This window comes from Lissotriton helveticus, chromosome 5_1 (assembly GCF_964261635.1).
Source record: "Lissotriton helveticus chromosome 5_1, aLisHel1.1, whole genome shotgun sequence".
Lineage (NCBI taxonomy): Eukaryota > Metazoa > Chordata > Amphibia > Caudata > Salamandridae > Lissotriton > Lissotriton helveticus.
Window position 1 is genome coordinate 1320840819 of NC_136065.1, and position 17868 is coordinate 1320858686.

At 39.1% G+C, this 17868-nt stretch overlaps 1 long non-coding RNA gene across 1 annotated transcript; it reads right to left on the reverse strand.

Moving 5' to 3' along the window:
• Window positions 1-14321: 14321 nt before the first annotated feature.
• On the reverse strand, window positions 14322-15503 carry LOC144753604 (uncharacterized). Its single transcript, XR_013594425.1, has 3 exons — window positions 15403-15503; window positions 14932-15030; window positions 14322-14450 (listed from the first exon to the last, which is right to left on the reverse strand). It is a non-coding gene; the product is annotated as an uncharacterized LOC144753604 (long non-coding RNA).
• Window positions 15504-17868: the final 2365 nt, after the last annotated feature.

The window sequence follows — 17868 nt, forward strand, 5'->3', positions numbered from 1 at the left end:
ATGCTACGAAAGATCTTCTGGTGGATCCCCACCGAGACCAGGAAGACGGTCACCCAGGCCCTCGTCACCAGCCGACTGGACTACGGCAACGCCCTCTACGCCGGAACCACCGCCAAGCTCCAGAAGAGACTCCAGCGGATCCAGAACACCTCAGCCAGACTCATCCTCGACATCCCTCGACGCAGCCACATCTCCGGACATCTGAGAGACCTGCACTGGCTCCCCGTCAACAAGAGAATCACCTTCCGTCTCCTCACCCACGCACACAAAGCCCTACACGACCAAGGCCCGAGCTACCTCAACAACCGCATCAACTTCTACGCTCCCAAACGCCACCTCCGATCAGCCAGTCACGCCCTCGCCGCCGTCCCCCGCATCCGAAGATCGACAACAGGAGGAAGGTCCTTCTCCCACCTGGCCGCCAAGACCTGGAACTCCCTCCCGACCGACCTGCGCCTGACCCAAGACCACCTCTCCTTCAGGAAGAAGCTCAAGACCTGGCTGTTCGAGCAGTAGCAGCACCCCCCCCCCCCAAGCGCCTTGAGACCCTCCGGGTAAGTAGTGCGCTATATAAATGTCCATGATTGATTGATTGATTGAACTTGCCAGAATCATAGAAAAATCCTATGAAGAACTAGGAAGGGATAGTTTGGGTGGGAAACCAGTAAAACCCCAACTAACTGAAAATCCTGAAAATATATTTATTAAAAATAATTTAAACACTCCAAAAAAGAGCTGGGATGGAAATAAACAATCCACTCCCAAATAAAAAAGATTCCAGTCCAGAGGAAGGTCTCCTCGGTGGAGGGAAAGATCTCCGGACCAAGGACACAAGTCTCCCCAGAGGGAGCCCTCTGAGAAAAGATACAACCTTAGAAATAGGGATAATTTGAAGAAACCTTATAGATATCAAGATATTGATACACATCCCTCTCGATCTTTTCAGACTTCCTCGCAGAAATCGGAATGAAGAGGACGGTCGGAACACAGGGAAGAGCACGTCAAGTCCAAAGACAAGGAACCTGCTCATCAAAGTAAAAAACAATTTCCAAAAAAGAAGGTAGCGAGCATTAAAATAGTTAAACATGCCGAGAATCCTGAGGACACAGCTGAAAAACGGAGAGTGGGCTCAGACAATGCTAGACAGCGCAGCAGAAGTGAGCATAGCTCGCAAGATCCTGATGAATCATCTGGAGACAGTGGACACGAATGAATATATTCAGGCGGAAACTGCAGACACCAGAGTTAGCAAACCTCATAAAATATACGAAATAACATTACGTATAGAGGTAGATAAGACTAGGAAAATAAGGGGTCTATTTTGGGATAACCTCTCCAAAGGCTATGACATCCTTTTAGCTGAAAAAGACTGGCCACCGGAGTTTGTCAGGGAGTGCCCTCATGGCGAAGAAATGATTATGCCTGCCTTCTCAAATCATATTCCAATTCATAAAAGATATACACTTGCAAGAAAGTGGGCAGTAGCCCAAGCTCCTGCATTATATAAAAATCATGTTGGATGGGATGAGGACTCTCCTCCTCACAAAATTCAGTTAAAATCACAACCAACTGCACAGAGGCAGTACCCAATTAAGCAAGAAGCTAAAAAACAGGTCAGGGAGATCTTAGATCAACTTGAATACCAGGGGGTGATTGAAACATGCACCTCACAAATGAACAATCCTTTGTTTCCTGTCTCTAAGCCAGACAATTCATATCGTCTAGTTTTGGACTACAGACACCTTAACTCATGTTGCAAAACCTTTGCAGTACAAAACTCACACAGTGCAGCACTAATGAATAACATAGTGCGCAAAAAATACAAAACAACATTAGACATCTCTAATGGATTCTTTTGTCAAAATATAGCACCTGAAAGCAGATATTTGACCGCTTTCTCAATAAATGGCTCGCAGAAAAAATTTCTGTCGTTTGCCACAGGGGTTCAAAAACAGCCCAGGATTATTCTCAGCGAGAGTAACAGAGTTACTACAAATGTATGATGATGAGGCATCATCTTATGTCGATGACATCTATCTAACAGTTGATGACTTGGATACTCACTTGAAAAGAGTGAACACCATAATACTTGGGTTCGCAGCAGAGGGTTACAAATTCAACTTCAAAAAGTCAAGAATTGCCCATCTAACTGTCCTGTTTTTAGGATATGAATTATCAAGTGAAGGCAAAAGCCTGGCAGACAATTTCTTAGAGAAATGTGCTGTAATCCAAGCACCAAGAACGCTGAAAAACTTACAATCAATTCTAGGTTTCCTGAATTTCGGAAGAACTTACATTCTAAATTATGCAGAGAGGGTTAAACCTCTCTATGAACTAATAAAACCAGATTTTAAAACAATCAATTGGACTCAAAAACACACAGAAATTTTGAGATCATGGCAAACAGACATGTTAGCTAAAACAAAATTGCAAACACGCGATAACACACGCAACCTTGTGATTCGAGTCATCCCAGGAAGATGCGGATTCACATACCTGACCTCTAATGAGGGAGAAACGTTACCAATAGCATACAAATCACATTTGTACACAGAAGCTGAAAAATCATTCAGCATTAAGGAAAACATTGTTCATGCGGTTCAAACAGCTGTAGCAAAAGAAAGAGACCAAGCTGATGGCAGACAGATTACTGTTAGAACAGCAAAATCAGCCTTTGAGGCATTAACAAGCCCATGTAGTTTACCTACTATGGCATTCAATCCAAAATGGATACAATGGGAAAATTCTCTTGCTACAGACAAAATGAAATACTATTTTGACCCGGAAATGAAAAAATTAAAAAATCTAGAATATGAAAGAGAATATCCTCTGGCAATCGACATTCTGCCCATACGACAGTACGCCTGTGTAATATATACAGACGGACATGCACAACCCTCGGTTTGGGGAAAACAAGCCTATAACGCCACATGCGAGATTGTTAAATACGTATGTCGCGGAGGTAAATTGAGACCTCTGGTAACAAAATCACACTCTGTAGAAAACATTCAGAACAACAGACTGAAATAATAGCGTTAAAAATGGTGCTAGATATTCCCGATCGCGAATTCCCGACACTAATAGTGTGCGATTCGCATTACTGCGTCAAATCATACAATAGCGACTTGCAGAAATGGGTTGAAAACGGTTACAAAGATGACACAGGTGCCACAATAAAGCAAAAATCGCTTTGGGAACAAGTAGTTCTTTTACAGAAAGAACTACCAAAGACTTACGTGATACACTCACTGAGTCATGAACGTGATGGCGTTCACGTATCAGGGAATTAATTGGCTGAGACAGCCACAGCGGAAGCAACTAAATCGGCTTCCGTAGCTATAAAAAAGCGTTCAGGAAAATACATAGACGGGGAAACAATGCTGGCGGTAAAAACGTCATCAAAGGGCGACTGTTCAGCGCTACCCGTCAACTATCCGCTCAATTTTACATACATAATTGATGCAAACTCCGTTCCTTTTGCTCAAATCCCTGGAGTGGGGGATAGAGTAATTCCAAACACGAACAGGAGAGTCTTGTTAATAGCAGACGCACACATGGGTGAGGGTCTTAGACACCTTAAGATTAAGGAATCTCTGGAAGAATTACAATCAAGATACTGATGGCCAGGAATGAACCTGCAACATACCAAATTCGCAATAAACTGCCCAGACTGCAACAGAGATCGCAGTGGCGAACTAAACGGTGTATTGCCATGGCATTCCGCTTAAGATAGGATAAGGCTATCTACATGCAAAACCCAATAAGAATAATGCGTCATATTAACATATAAAGACTAGATTCACTTAAAATATAGACCCCAGCGCTCGGCTGACGCCAGAACAGTTATAAAAGATTTGCGAGTCTTTATCGGCACATACGCGATTGGCATGCTACATTCTGACCAGGGTCCTGCTTTTAGCTCTCGAGCTTATAAGGAGGCCATGACCAGCATGGGCATTGCATTGCGGTATTCTTGTCCCTTCCATCCTGAGGGAAACGGGCTTGTGGAAAGAAAAAACCGAGACATAAAGCAATCTATAACGGCAAAGGTATTAGGTTCAGGTGCTGGGTGGGTCAAACATTTAATAAGTGTCCAACGTAGTCTTAATAATCTGCCAAGAAATTCTCTAAGAGGTTTCAGTCCGTACGAACTATTGTTCGGGACTAGAATGAAAATCCAGGACCTCGATAGTCAAACTTCAGTGGGGAAAGAAAAATGCTTTGATATCAAAGATAGTTTGGCTATTTTACAGGACTTAAATGAAACAAGAAAAGACCTGAGCAACATAAAGTTGAAACAACAGCCAACCGCCACTGAAGAGAAACCACCTGTCCCAGCAAGGCCTGTCTGGATTCCAAAGATTGGGGACCTGGTCAGAGAGAAAATCGCAGTGAAGAAGGAATTTGGGCCTTCTTACAGAAAAGCAGTACCTGTCTTAGCTGTCAACGGAACAAGATCAGTAGTACTACCGCCCCTTGCTGGTAAAAAGGAGAACCGAGTTGTATCCATCGACCTGGTTAAACCACAATCATGTGGCCAATAATAAGTAGTAGGCCAAGTGGACTCCCAAGAAGTAGCAGAACACCAAAGTTTGCTACAAACCAAGAGGTTCAAACTGAAAGACTAATCACATTTGATAAAACTACAGTGAATCAACAAGGACTATGCAACAAAGCCATGGAACTTAAGCCTCTTGAAACCCAAATCGCAATAATGCATCAAGAAACACCTGTCTACAACGATGTAGCTACAGACAATGCTGATGAATCATAGAAAATTCCAAAAACAATGAAAAATCCAGAAGCAATTCCAACAATTGACAGAACTGCATCAGGCTACTTCATCAATTTCAATGACTTTTCTGAGGATCCGAGCGAACCTGAGGAACAGCCACATCAACAACAACTTTTAAAGACAAGGCTAAAGAACTCTTTCATCAACTAAAAGAGACCTATCTGATTTCCCCATGGATTGAATTTTGGGTGGTACTGGGTGTACTTTTCCTCCTGCTTTGGCTCATCATGGTTCTATGCTTGGGACATTTCATTGAGGGAAAATATGTTACAATGGACACAGCAAGTCAGAATATCAACTTGGTCCTGAAGCCACACAAGTCTTCACACATCGAGAAGAGAGAACTTTCTTCAGTGAACTTCACAGCCAATCCATTACCCGGTGGGGTAGCATGGGACAAAACTGATTACGAAATCTATGGCCCGGTCGAACTCTTGAAGTATCCACATCAATTTAAGATTTCTTTAAGTGACTTTGTAAAACCAAGCACATTCTCTGATGATTGGGACTTTGAAAGTATTAATGATATGATGGCAGACTTAGTTATGTCAGCAAAATTTACAGAACATGATTATTTACAGGGTTCATCAAATTATGATCAGATGTACTGTTACAACCACTATGGTAATCATTATTTGCATAAATCTGCTCAGCCTAGAAATGTTTTAAATTATAACCAATGGGAACATTGTGCAACTCTGCCAAAAGGAAGTTTGAAAACATTCTATGAGAAATTTCCATACTTCTCAGGGTTTAACACAAGTGATGCAGAAACGTTTTATTTCAAAATGTTAAATAAGACAGGAATAAAAACCATGCTAACAAATACAAAATTAATCTATTCAGAATCGTTTTATGGAAAAATGAATACATTTGTTTTTGATTTTTGGAACAAAAATATTGAAACAAAAACCATCTGGGGTACTAAAGACTGGCAAGTCCGAGGTATAGAATCATTATTCAGAGCCTGCATGATCCCAGAACAAATTATATTTTTGAATGACAAAATTCAACAAACAACCTGTCTTGGCCTAGCCAAAATTAAAGACTTAAACAAACCGTCTATTCCAAAGCCATCACCTGATAGTAATAGCACTACAGATGTTGAGATAGACGTAGCCCATATTTTTAACCAAAACAGAACACATCCTGATTGGAAGAAATGGTTGATCTGGCCCACAGACACAAATAACTGTCAAGATAGATTCCTGAACAAAATACAGGGGTTCAAATTGACCAGGCCAGACCCTAGATACTCCCAGCGACAACATCCAGGGATTGTAACAGCATACAGTGTGGGTCAACTATGCCTCGAATGGTTACATACATCCACACTGGTAGAAATTAAGCAACACTTGACTTTACTTAAAGAAGGTGCTGACTTGCGTGATTTCATTATGGGACCATGCAAACAGCGTCAAAAACGTTTCATAGCGGCCTCTATATATGCAGCTTACAACGAAGCTTGGAAAGTAACTCAAATTAAAACAGCAGAAAAAATACGGGAAATTGACCGTATTAATTTGGAAAAATCACTTTCTGTTGTGGACAATGGGTTAATGACTCTGTCTTCCAGAATATATTCACTGGACAGTATTGTATCATCTGCAATCGATATATAATAGAGCAAGACTTACTGATGTTGCAATACGGTCAGTCCCAATTGCGTTCTATTGTACAGCTTGGCTGGACGTTACAAAATCTGCATTCAGGCTACGTGCCTTGGCGTTTAATCAACACAACGTCATTATTCTCTATCTATAACCTTACTGATACACAAATCAGCTTGGCACAAAGGGGAGCAGATTATACAATTCTGAGCATTGAAAAACTTGAAAGATTACCATTGACAATGTCAGAACGACCTGTCATTGAATGGATAATACATGGGATAATAGCTATTCCGATAACGACTTTCCAATTTCGATACTGCCAACAGTATATACAGGCAGGCCAGTATGAAAGGTTGGGTAAAGGATACATCAAGTCAACATGGGAATTACCTTACACACACACATGTTATAGTGAAAAAGGGCAGAATATATTTCTTAGTGGTAATAATTGTGAAAAATCACTAAGTGGTATACTTCGGTGTCAGGGCATAAATTTGCATGGGGCCTGTGAGGGGACTTCAAATAACCTTTCATGTCACCAGTTTGGCACACCTGCAACTCGAATAGAGCCATTCTTTAGACGGCTTTCTAACGGGAGCTACATTCTAATTGTGGATCACAGATGTTGTGGCCTAGTGCCAGGAAAAGCTTATCTAGTTAGTGTAAGTTCCATGGTCACTTGATGTGAGCAAGTATTGTTTCCAAACAACACTCCAGACAGGGAGGGAAATATTTGGCCCAGTTTGAATATCTCTTCTATTCGAATTGATACTTTAAGCAGAATGAAGACTGTGCTTCTACAGACGCCAGTTCACTTGACGTCATCAAAAGAAACGTATGATCTCCAAGTTGCAAGGACAACGACAGAGATACATGCATTATTATCAACAAATTGCCCCCTACACTTCGCAGAAATGCTAAACGAAATCTTAAACATTTGTGATACGAATGGTATCGCGAGTGTATTTAAGGCAATTTTTTCGGGACTGTTGATCCCTTTCAAAGTAGTCCTGGGCATTTGTCCTAATTTTGTCCATCCTGTCTTTGGCGGACTTCCACTCCTGTTGGGACTCATAGCAGGCATTTTATTTTTGCTTCTCCTGCTTCGTTATGGCAAGCCAAAACGCGGACAAAACTCCAGCAACAATGGAAGAAACGATCCTAGCTATACGCTATCGGGACAGCATAACTAAAGTCCTTGGATTAGCCCGGCTAAGAGATCTGAATATGACCTGGTTTCTTTCATTCAGACCCATCTGGCAGAATTGTATCTTACCTGTGTTAAGATGTGTGCTATGCGGAGAAGAATGCGCGTTAGACATCTGTCTTACACTACAAACACTACAAATCAGAAGTATCATTGAATACAGATACTTTGCTCAGTCCAGTAAAGGCTCATGCATCGTGTTGTCCCCAGCGGTTACCCATCCTGATGACGGCATTCGTTGAGACTTCACCACTGCGATTAATGGGTAGTGAAGTACAAGATGAGAGCAGCATCAACCAGGTAAGACCTTCTGTAAGCAATGCTGATCAAAACATCGTTGAAAGCAATCATGCTCAAGATTGCATGGTAGCGACATTTTCCAACTTGGTCGAACTTTCACCTGAGGCAGTAGACAGTTTTTTTGAAAGTCTGTCTGAAATGATGTTTTCCCCCGAACAAAGAGAATAACTTTAAGCAAACGAGCACACAGCGTTCCCTGAACTCTGAATTTGGCCTTCAGCTTTAAAAAACAAATGCTACTGGGACTATTTGGAACTCTTTTTCTCCCCTGAAAACAAAACTATTTTTTCCCCCGATTCCAAAATATTTACTTTTTTTTTGGCACTCATCCTCTGCTTAAAGTAGAACTATTCTTAGAGAACAGAGCTTCTATTTTTAGGAACTCTAGAGTCAATATATCAACCTCAACCTCTAGCATATTTACAAGAAACTGTATTTATATGTGATGGAATGGTCTCAGACTTTTTTTCTGTATTAAGAGCCATTTCATGTGTAATTTTCGCAAATCATTCATGCTGATATATATGTGCATCCTTTTGAATGATTACACTGCTTGAAGGCATACAGTACCTATACTCATTTTCGTGTATTTCGCATATACCATTTCAGATGCAAAATAATGTATTTTGGGGTGGATCGGTATACACATGCACTATTAGATATGTTTACTATTGCTTAGTTTAGTAATTATGGACATGAATTCGTGGAGTGGGTGTAGTGTGTTTTATCTAGGTACCTGAATCAATATCCTATTCTTTGCCCTTGCCCGGTTATAAATCAATAAATATCCCTGCAACGGCACAGAAACCCTTTTCATAATACGGTCATAGCGCATGCTGTCACATTAAGCAAGCCTATTCCTCCAGCCCCGTAGAAAAGCACACCGAGTTCTTAAACAAATCCAAGCCTCCATCAAACCTGGGAAATCCCCGCTGCTATTGTTTTGATTTCGTCCGAGAACTCCTGTAAAACTGTAAGAAAGACCAGTTCTTAATGACATCTTTATTGACGTCTTATGTCCATCCTTACGTCAAACCCGGCACCTTTCAGGTATAAATATACCAACGCTGCCTTAAGCAAACACACGGTGGTGGTGAATCTGGAGCAGCGACTACTTGCCCGAGAGCCCAGCTGATGCGAGAGCCCACGGACGCTGCCCCTCCCTTTTGACGCGCTGAGAAAGACGCTGTCTTTTCTCTTGCCGAGAAATCCAGCCTCTGGCGTTTCCAGCCTACCCTTGCGGGTGACTGGGATATCGAGTTCTGAGAGAGAGATACCAGCCCTCCTGCCTTCTAATACCCAGGTACTGAACTGACTAAACCCTTACAGAGAATTCTTGAGTCAGATTCTTGGCAAACCAAACTTAACTTAAACTGCTACTTACTTACTCCCTCCCATGTATTAGGCTTAGGTCCAGTACACCGGGGTAGGCGTAGTTAGAAGCACCAGTTGAGTACGATTAGTCAATGTATATATGTATGTATCTATTTTATCCATTTTAAAGTATCATATGGCTAAGAAACCATATCAATGCTTTTACAGTATTATTTCATAATCCTGCTTTTACTGTATGCACTTTACTTAACTATAAGTATTGCAATTGTAGCAATTCATTTCTCTTGTATGAGGAAAGAGACTGCTCAATAAATAACACCTTTTATTGAAAAACCCCCGTCTCTCTTTTTCTCTGCAAATCTGGTGAAACTAAGTACGCACATATTGACTGAGTAAAATAGCTGTCTTTTGTTTTCACACGACTCTAGAGATACACTCTTAATCAGGGAGAGCAAAGTTGTCATGTTTTATGGTTGTCAGAAACTAAATCCCTTCTTGTCTATCCAGGGAGGTTAAACTCCTCCTCGCTTATTCGAGAAAGTTTCTAGTGAACTCTGAGCTAGCTGGCAAAAACTTAAGTCTAATATCGTCAGTAGAGACCTAGTTAACCTCAGTCCTACGTCTACACTACTGAAGATATTATTCCAATGCGCAGAGCCTATTGGGAATATAGGAACTACACCACAGTCTTCTTTCTTTTTCTTCATCTTTTTCCCAATATGAAAATCCTTTATATTGCAAAAGGGAATAACCCAAGCAATCCAAGGATGTTTCCATTTTTTAAAGTAATTAGATTCCCTTTTTTAAAATTTCATTTTTCAATAAGGATTATTTATATTTTTTAAAATGCATTTTGAAATTGTAAAAAATATCTTCTTGAATCGAATGCAAGTTAATCCGTTAAAAACGATTTTTGGGTGATTCCCATCAAATGTCAACTGGTTTCTAAGTTAATAATGTAAACCATTTGTAACCCAATTACTTATTTTTCTTTCAATTAACTCTCAATGTCTCATCCATTTTTCGATCGGCAAAGTTTCAAAACTCCATGTGCATCTTGATATTTTTTCTTAGTAAAATTGTTCATTTTACTTTCAAAGTTGATCCCAAAAATGTTGCAAAATCCACGAACAGCAAGGTCTTTCTATGTCCATCTAGAAAATATAGCAAATTCCACGAACTTCTTGTTTTTCAAAATTCTTTTTAAATGTTTCCAAAGTCCATAACCTCCCTGAAAATAATCCATACATGTGGTAATCCAAGTTTTGTCAAAATCGATCTACAAAGGTTTCCAAATTCCATGTCCATCCCGATGATAATCCAAAAACAACAAAAGCCAAAGTCTTTCAAAATTATTTTTGAACGATTTTCAAAATCCATGTGCATCCTGAAAGTAAAACATTGTGCACAAAATACGAAGCTTTCTAACTGCAAAAAATCTCGCTAACTTTTCTAATTTACATAAATTCCCATATGTTCAAAATTTTTAAACGCCAGAAATACCAAAACTTTCCTAAAACAAAGTCGCAAACCATGCCGATCGCCTAAATAATCCAAATCTTCAAAAACATTTTTTTTCAAAGTCGATCACCAAATTACATTCAGAAACATGTATTCGATATACTTTTTGATATTTTGTATTCAAAGCATTTCAAATTATAACTTTCCTTAACGCAAAGAGTATTGAAACATCCTAAATATACATTTCTTTAGATCATTATTTTCCAAAATACATCCTTTGTTATCTTTAACCTATTAATTATAGCGACCCGACCAAGGTATACTCTACTAACATGATCGACGACATGCTGAATTTACAAGCTTAACATTTCATTTTACATATGCAACCTCTCCTTATCCTTTTATAACAATATATACATACTTCAAGCATGTAAATGTTTATAAATAAAGTTTTAAATGTTTTCTACCTGAGCGTAGATCAGCTTCCAGCTGCTTCCTCCATCGACGCTGTTGAAAATGGCCGCTTGCATAGACGTTCACGCGAGGACGTCATCAAGAGCTACAAAGATGAAAAAAGGACTATTTACTATTTTGTACAATATAATATATTGTATACATATTTATTTAATGTTTCTTTACATGTTTTTTTATTTAAAAAAAAGTTAAAAATGCAATAAAATTTAACATATAAAACTATTTTTTTAATAAAAAATACGTAAAATAAAAATATTGTGTCTTTGATTTATTAAATGTTTTTTTTTTATTAATGTTATTTTTAAATTGAAATACATAGTAAATATCACTTACCTGAAAACTTATTCCATTTCCATCCAAATCACCAGTTTTCTGTCTTTTTACCTGCTTGCAAAGTTGTTCTGCGTCTTTCATTGCTTCACTTGTAAAAATAAATGAAGGACAAATCACTCCATTGAAATCAATGGAAAAGCGTGTGAAAATATGTAAATATCATGAAAATATATATTTTTTAAAACACAAAACATTTTAAAAATTACTTATTCATGTTCTTTGATAATTCCTAATTACTCCTAATATTATTTTTTTTAATTTTAGAAGATACTTGAATATTAAAATAATAAAAATAACTTTTAATATTTAACCTTTTTTTATTTTTTAAATAATGCTTGAGTATTTTTTTACCCTCAAAAATACTTGAGTATTAATTTAAATAAACATCTAATTATTATAAATTATAACTTGTTTCTTTTAAAAAAAGAACTTAAGTAATAAATATATATTTTGAGTATTAGAGTACTAAATCAATATATTATTCTATTAATTTAAAACCATGAATATTATTAAAATAAAAAAGTACTTGAGTATTATTATTTTTTTTAATCCAATATAGTTTTTATTTTAAATTATATATATATATATATATAAATGAACCATGAATTATTTTTAAATCAAAAAGTACTTGAGTATTTTTTTTTTTAATCCAATATAGTATTTATATAAAACATTTTTTTAATTTTAAAAGATAATTGAATATTAAAATAATAAAACTAACTTTTATTATTTAACTTTTTTAATTTTTTTAAATAATGCTTGAGTATTTTTTACCCTGAAAAATACTTGAGTATTAATTTAAATAAACATCTAATTATTTTAAAATATAACTTGTTTCCTTTAAAAAAAGGACTTACGTAATAAATATATATTTTGAGTACTAGAGTACTAGAGTACTTGAGTATTATTTTTTAAAAATCCAATATAGTATATATTTTAAATTATATTTATATAAATGAACCATGATTTTTTTTTAAATCAAAAAGTACTTAAGTAATAATTTAAAAAAATCCAATATACTATTTATTAAAAATTATATAGATGAAAATAAAAACTTTATTTAAAAAATATTATTAAAAAATGTATTAAAAAAATTACATTGTAAAGACTTGCGTTGTAATGACATCTGCGTTGTAATAGCATGCGTTGTAAAAGCATGCGTTGTAAAAGCACTTGCGTTGTAATAGTTGCGTTATAATGGTAGTGCGTTGTAAAAGTTGCGTTGTAAAGGATGTTTCCCCTGCTGATGCAAGGTCACCGAAGACCAACTGACCACCACCCTTGCCCTGAGACCACTCCCTGACCCCACCGACCCCGACACCACCGCCCTCAACCTCAAACAGTGGATCAACGACTGCGCTGACACCCTCGCTCCACTCAGGAACCCCCGCCGCCACCCACCCCAGCAAAAAAGCTACATGGTTCACCGAAGACCTCCAGGTCTCCAAGCGCACCTGTCGAAAACTGGAGAAGAACTGGCTCCGCGAACGAACACCAAACAGCTATACGGCCCACAAGATCGCCACCCATAGACACCACCAACTCATCAGGACTGCCAAGAGGACCACCTTCAAGGACCGACTGGACAACAATGCTCACAACAGCAAATAGCTCTTCAGCATTGTGAAAGAACTTTCCAACCCCAGCTCCAATACCAATGACATTCCCCCTTCTCAAGACCTGTGCGATTCGCTGGCCACCTTCTTTCACCGCAAGATCGCCGACATCCACAACAGCTTCAATGCCACGACCCCCACATCCACCGCCGAGCCCACCACCCCTGCGACCAACATCCGCACCAGCCGCCTGACCACCTGGTCCAACGTCAGCGACAAATACACCATCAAGACCATGAACTTCATCAACTCTGGATCCCCATCTGACCCATGCCCACACCACGTCTTCAACAAAGCCAGTAGAGCCATTGCCCCCCCACCTCCGGAAAACTATCAACATCTCCTTCGAGACAGCAACCTTCCCGGAAAGCTGGAAGCACGCCGAGATCAACGCCTTACTGAAGAAACCCAAGGCGGACCCCAAGGATCTCAAGAATTACCAGCCCATCTCCCTGCTCCCGTTCCCAGCAAAAGTCACAGAGAAAATTGTCAAGAGACAACTGACTCGATACTTCGAAGACAACAACATCCTGGACCCATCCCAGTCCGGCTTCTGCAGCAACCACAGCTCCGAAACCGCCCTCATCGCAGCCACCGACGACATCAGGACCCTGATGGACAAAGGAGAAACAGCCGCCCTCATCCTTCTGGACCTTTCAGCCGCCTTCGACGCGGTCTGCCACCGCACCCTAACAGCACGCCTCCACAATGCCGGAATCCAAGAGGAGGCCCTGGCCTGGACCACATCCTTCCTCTCTGGCAGAACCCAGAGCATCCGCCTCCCACCCTTCCGCTCCAAGACCACCGAGATCATCTGTGGCGTACCTCAAGGATCCTCTCTCAGCCCAACACTGTTCAATATCTACATGGCAATTTAGGAAACAAGGGACCCCTATAAACAGACTAGCTAAAACATAGGGAATGCAAACTAGTGTGAAGAAGTTATAGCTAGAAACTTATTCTAAACAATTATTGTCTTGAAGAATACCCAGCAAAATCTAGAATATGTGAATATGCGAGACAAGCATTCTACAACAATAAGAATAACACTTTTTTAACAGATCAAATTATTTATTTATTCTTATTATATATATCATGTTTATCTTGTTTTTTTGTTTTTTTGAATTATATAAACTTATATAAAATCGAATGAAAATAAAAATTGAAAAAATTGATTACAACTAGATCAGTTATTACAAAGTCAACAATATATACAAGTCCAGGTGATAGACGGAGACGTTGACTCAGGCAGTGCGGCAGATGTCTACAACGCGCGTTTCGGCATACATGCCTTCATCAGGTAGCCGTCCACTACTCTATAAAACATACACAAACTGGATGTAAATGATACAATACATAAGCCTGTCTCCACAAATAACTCATTAATCATGCAGGTATTCAATACTAGAAAAGATAATATATATATATATGTACACTTGCACTATACATGGTCTGATATATTATACAATTTACTGATGTTTTGAACCTTCTACATCTTGATATACAGCTTCACAAAGGAGAATTTGTTTAAACAAAAAAATTAAAAGAGAAACAATTTTGTTACATAATTATATACACCTAAATACATATAAAATAAAACCATTCAATATAACATTGCATTCATATTTACATATTTACAACATAGTCTAAAATTACCTAATATGGTTGACTTGATTGTAATGTGTTTCTACAAACTAGTAGGGAGATCAACCTATTCAAATCGGCACACTATTGTATCTCTAGTTGGATAATTCTATTTAATTGTTTGTAAACAAATATGAAAATAGATGTTCTTACCTAGAGGGAGATGATAATCTTTGATATGCTGTGGATTCAGCTCAGTCAGTATATCGATGTAGGCAAAATTATGTGCCCATGTATAAAAAATTATAATGTCTGTGAACGAGAAGAGGTCTATTTTAGGAATGCGTCTCGACTTAGATCTAACCATATTGTCACTGACTATTAATGGTTGCCAATCTCGCAAGTACCTGTAGGTAAACAAAAGGTAAATGCTAAAGAGTCTACATATTTCTCCTAATGGATGAAAACTTTAGACTTAATCAAACCCTTGGGATCAGACTCGATTATATTTGATATCGATATCTCTACGATATCAGTCTGTGTGACTAGAATGGTTTTTCATTTATATAACTATACGGCCCACTTTCTATCTGGGCATTAATAGTAAACATCATCCTTTCGACGAACATTGCTCAACCTAGAATGACTTATTTAGGATAGAAGAAAAAGGGGAAATTTACTTACTAAATGGAATAATATTACGGCATCGTCTCTACAAATACATGTCGGGAGAGAGCGACAGACCCACGGACTAATGATCTAGATGGCAGTAAAGGACACTCCTCCTAGATGAAATATGGTGGAAATAATATAAAAGACATGTTCTGCAGACCCTTGTGTTGGTTCACTGTAAATAGGCACGGGGCTACAGTCATATACATCAACACGTATTACTTACGGTATGAAGTCCCAAATATATGGGGGCGTCTAAATGATGAGTTCATTAAGAAATGTGACACATTGTTGCGGTTGGATATTCAAATCTAAGAACAGATGTGAGAATTGCTTTTTATTAAATATACTGTGTCAAGACCTGTCATGTCCTAACAAACTGATTTCAAAACGTTGTTAGAAATTTGTGGTTGTTACCTGAATTATAAATACTTGAGTACAAAATGTTCAGTAATTATCGCCGCACGTTACACATTGGATATATCGGGCTGCTGCTTAAGCCTCCTGTGTCGGTGTGTTCCTATAGGAAACCAGGAGGCGTTAATTAATTATTGCTGCCTCTAACAATTCTCGGGCAGAAAACACAGAACCGGTCATTTAAATGCGCTTTCTTGCATAATTTACCTTAAATGTTCACCAGGCGTTGCCGACAGCTTTTCGTCTTATTCATACCGGCTCCGGGTCTCCTCGAAAAAAAATGATGCGAACCGAACAACGCGATAGTGTACTCTATTTGTGCTGAAGCAAGATGCAAAATGACCAATAGCAGGGTCGGAAAAGAATTCAAATACCAGAAAGGAATTCTGTCACTTGTAACTTGTCAACAGAGCGAGTGCGCTCAAACCTGTAATCACGAGATCAAACAGTTTCGACACGTATATGAACCGCGTCTGTGTAGTTCCTGTTTATGTAATTCTAACTTGCTGTAGTTAAAGCACGATCACACACTATGAAAGACTATGTGAGCGAGGCAATACGCTAACATTGTTGACATTTAAAGTTATTATCTATTCTGTCTAGATGACTCAGACTGGCCGCAAGCGGAAAGGTCATGCTATTTCTGAACAGCCACAGTCATATATCAGTCATTAGACTGGAGCGTATTTAATATAGAACATAGATTATGTTCTGTATAAGATTAATTGCCTAGAAGATGATTCTCTAATGCGAAACGAACGGAATTAAATATATTATTTCTCAAACAGACACCCATAAAATTTATATAAGGGCTCTAGGATGTTAAGAGCTAAAACCACTGCACATCTTATACCTTAGATTTATAGGTGCAGTTACATCAAAGTGTACAGTTACTTGAACAACCAATCCATAAATTCGGATTGCAATAGAATTTTGAGTTTCATAATGAATGCATATGCATGGACGGATTCTAGATCAATTGTTTGCAATCAGATTTATTAGTGTATGTCTGTATATACTATTGATCATTGGCTATATACATGTTAAGCTTCTATAGTTACAGATCATAATAGAAACATGGCAGGTCTTCATTAGAAGAGATTGCCATAAACCTGAATAATCGATTCCTACCAGAGAATAAACAATTAAATGATTGCATTTTCCCACGGTATCTCTTGATTTAAACCGTTTTGGACTGTGTATAGTAAAAAAATATAGTACACTTCACGTTTTTTCCTGAGTTTGTCAACATCGATTCCATCTTTTGGAACCATTTTCTCCAGTATGAACCACTTGATATCCTTAGTAGTGTGGTTGTATTCGAGAAAATGTGATACCATAGGTGAATTGATTTTAGAGGTGCGTATTGCAGACCTATGTTCTGTCAGTCTAGCATTCAAAGAGCGTGAAGTCTCTCCCACATAGCCTTTCTCGCATATCTACATGGCTCCAATCACCCACGTCGCCCGTCAGCACAGCCTCAACATCCTCTCCTACGCTGGCGACACCCAGCTGATCATCTCCCTCACTGAAGACCCTCTCACCGCCAAAGCCAACCTCCACAGGGGAATGAAGGCCGTCGCCGAATGGATGAAGAACAGCAGACTGAAGCTGAATTCTGACAAGACGGAGGTCCTCATCCTCGGCTCCACCCCCTCAGCCTGGGACGACTTCTGGTGGCCTACCTCGCTGGGAACAGTCCAAGCACCCACCAACCACGCACGCAAGCTGGGGGTCATCCTCGACTCTACCCTCTCCATGACCAAGCAGGTCAATGCCGCCTCCACATCCTGCTTCAACACCCTCTGAATGCTCTGCAGGATCTTCAAGTGGATCCCCTCCAAAACGAGAAAAACCGTCACCCAGACCCTCATCACCATCAGGCTGGACTACGGAAATGCCCTTTATGTAGGAACAACAACCAAGCTCCTGAGACGGCTGCAACGCATCCAGAACGCCTTGGCACGACTGGTCCTCGACATCCCCCGACGCAACCACATCACCCCCACCTGAGAGACCTACACTGGCTCCCCATCAACAAGAGGATAACCTTCAAACTCC